Source organism: Palaemon carinicauda, chromosome 22, assembly GCF_036898095.1.
Source record: "Palaemon carinicauda isolate YSFRI2023 chromosome 22, ASM3689809v2, whole genome shotgun sequence".
Classification (NCBI taxonomy): Eukaryota; Metazoa; Arthropoda; class Malacostraca; order Decapoda; family Palaemonidae; genus Palaemon; species Palaemon carinicauda.
Genome location: NC_090746.1, coordinates 52,526,359 through 52,530,164, shown reverse-complemented (window position 1 = coordinate 52,530,164; position 3,806 = coordinate 52,526,359).

The window sequence follows — 3,806 nt, the reverse complement described above, 5'->3', positions numbered from 1 at the left end:
GGGCACTTCTGTCATTGATTTTCCTACTCATTTAAATAAATGGTTAGTGAAATGTCTGCACATCCAAATCATGCTAGGTAATAGTTTTTTTTCTTTTAGCTGCAAGTGGTAAATTACACAGAAAGCAGTTTTATAAAAAGAATAGCAGTAAAAATGACCTTTTGCTCGGTACCTGTTTCGCGGTTTGCGAAAGACCAATCACTTTAATGAGTCTAAGCTCACAACTCCCGCAATTAGGCCTCTGATCCTGATGCTGTGTAGATTGGCATAGTGGCACCAGTCCTCAATAGACCTTTCGATCGCGTAGGTTGACGTAACGGAACCCGTTTTATACCCGATGGAAATGTTCGGGTGATTGAAGCTGTGCAGAAATTGCCGGGAGCGGTTGTACATTTCAGGCACTTCCTGCGCGCGGTGGAGTTAATCTCCACTAAGATTACTTTGGCGAAGATTGCTTCCATTCAATTATCATTTATCATTCGACTTGTGGTATGTCAGCAAGCAGTCGGGGGGGGGGGGGGGTTGGATGTAGTCTTTTGAAAGTTTAGACGGAAAGGACCAGCAGGTGTTTTTTTTGTTACTGGTTGTTGCTGTTAGATTAAGCTGATGTTGCACTAGCGTTCTTACTTGAAGAGCATATATCTATAAGATTTATATATATATATATATATATATATTATATATATATATATATATATAATATATATATATATATATATATATATGTATATATATATATATATATATGTATATATATATATATATATACCCTCTCTCTCTTTCTCATACACACATATAATATATATATATATATATATATGTATGTATGTATGTGTGGGTGTGTGTGGGTTTCTGTGTGTGTATTTTAGCCTTCTTACTCTTATGGAAGTGAATGATGTTGCATACGGGTAAAAAAATGGCTGGTAGCTATATTCATGAAATATTTAAGTTGAATGTGGTGTAAGAATTATATCTATAAAAAATGGACGTCATATAACTAAAATAATGAATATAGTGAAAACGACTTATAAAAAAGAAACAGTTATAAACTAACAAAATATTGTGGGTGTTTTCTAGATAACCTATTAGACCCCTCGGGTACCAAACGTCCTTGGCGGACGACGTGGTATCGCTGCGGGTACTGTTTGAAGGTAGCCATTTGGCAGGTCGTCATTATATAAACATTCCTATTCCTCGCTTGTCTCGGAAGATCTTTCTCTATCAGCTCTTGATCTGCACCGTAAGCGCAGACAAAGAGGTCCAAACACAGTATTCGTGGTCGGAACAAAAATAAATAAAATTTATAGGAATCAAAAGAGGTTTTAACCAGTGTTCTTTTTATACCTTCATACATGGAAAGATAAATTTTATTACTAGGCAAAAATGTAAGCAAGAAAATGTTGGAATTTAAGGAAAACAAGTCTTAGAGAAGAAATCACCAAGGCTGTGAGTAACCCTCCCTCCACTACCACACACCCTTAAGGTTCGTTTTCCAGTTGTTTCAAGTCAAAGGTCCACCTTTAGTTCAAATTTCGGGAAAATCGAGTTGGAATTAAATGTGTAAAATCGTGTAACCAACTATTAGCAAAGCAAACTAACAAATTGGTAATCAAACTGATAAAAAAAAATTGTGGGGCTAAAAATATTTATTATTCACTAAAGCAAATGTAAGATGGAAAATTATATAGCAATAAATTAATTATCTATCTATCTATCTATATGTGTATATATATAATAGAGAGAGAGAGAGAGAGAGAGAGAGAGAGAGAGAGAGAGAGAGAGAGAGAGAGAGACCTGTGAGATAAGCCTTCTGGAATTTTTAGGAGAACATTATTTATAAGTATCTTCCTCGGGGAATGGGAGCTACTAAATCGCTCTCAGTTCCGGAGATAATTGAGCTCTATTTTATTGCCTCTAGTCCACATTCTTAAAAGGTTTGAGAGTTGGGCATTTAGCTCTTCATTTAGTCTCAACATGAACGTGGTTCTTAAGAATTGGTTTCATGTCCCCAAAGAGGCTCGGACAAATAATGTTTATTTTTATGAAAACTCGAATATTCTTTCATGAAATACGCTTCGTCACACTTCAAAGGTCGCTCATGAATGGCAGATGCAAGGGACAGTTACGATGACCTAGAGACTGACCATATATGCATATGATGAGCGCCCAAGACCTCTCTCCATCTAAGCTTGAACCAGGGAGAGCCAGGGAATGGCTGCTGATGACTCAGCAAGTATTCCTTTAGGATCCCCCAAACCCACCATCCTCAGCTCACAATATCGAGCATGGACGGGAATTGGACCCCAGTCCAGTAGATCGCGAGGCAGGGACGTTTCCATTAGGCTACCACAACCCTGGCCATTATCTGTTTTTCGAGGCGACAATCTACACTGCAATGTCTGTTTATGTAACAGTTGAAGAAATTTGAATTCAAATATATGCCTGGAGGCCCTGGAGTGTCTTAGTGGGGCGCAGATCGAGTGTTGAATTCTTTGTATGCGTTAGGTATTGTGGTTAGTAGGACTAAACAACTGATCATTCATCCTACATGCCTCTTTAGTTTTAGGCATTGCTTATTGTATGTACTGCTTTCATACCCCATTCGATATTATTTTTTCCATAACTTTTTTCACTCTTGAGAGCATGAAACTTTTAAATGAGATTGTAGAAATGCTGAATAAAAATTTCGAAGGCTTCGACCCTTCTCACGTGGGCGTCCAATAATAGCGAGGTGAAGTATGCTCACCTTTAGGTACCCCTCCTGCGGAAGTATGCTGGAGAGAGAGAGAGAGAGAGAGAGAGAGAGAGAGAGAGAGAGAGAGAGAGAAGGGGGGGGGGGGTAGTGATACCTGAGATTAGATGTTCCGTTTATCAGGTACATTCAGAAATTTCCCACGTAATACCAATTACAAGTGATTGCGTATCCACATTTAAGATATGTAATGTGGATGGCCTACCGTAGGGTTGAAAACCTCTCTTAGACGAGATTCTTGATCATTTGAATCCTTTATCTCCGGATCAGATCCTCCTTAGTTCTACCCTCCTGCATCTTCCCCCACCCATCTCACCACCGCCAGGATTCCATCCCACCCCTACCCCCTCCTGCCTCTCTCTCTCTCTCTCTCTCTCTCTCTCTCTCTCTCTCTCTCTCACACACACACATTCAATGCTCTTGTATCTCCATTCTCCCCTTGCATCGCCCCCCTCCTTCTTGGCGTCAGGCCAGTATCTTATAGCCTACATCTCTTCTCTTTCATGCTGTCTCCCCTTCCCTACCACTTGACCTACTCCCCCCTCCCCTCTCGAGCTCTTGCTTCCCAATCGTCCCACTTGTTAGTCCGCTCATTGTACCACTTAGCAAAGGCCACTTAACCGTCTTGCATAGTTTTGGTTGATTTCATTGTTGGTCGTCAGCATCGAGGGGATAGATAGGGTAATTAATTTTTTTGACGTATTCCTTCTTAATATTATTATAATTTAAAATTATTTGCGGCCTATCGCCTGGCATTGTTCACATGCGTTTATAGGGAGGCATAGTAAATAATGTTTATTTTTTGTTAAAGATGAATATATGTAGATGCGATTTGATAATATATTTAAGTTAATTCCCGATTGAAAGTACTGTCATCTTTTCCTTATATTAAGCGAATGAGGATTTTGACTCTATTTTAGATTCTTCAGCGAACGTTTGAGCTTTTAACATTCTTTTTAGAAAAAATAGTCATTACACCTATTTATGTTTTGATAAATGTACACGCACACATGCGCGCACACACACACACACACACACACACACATATATATAT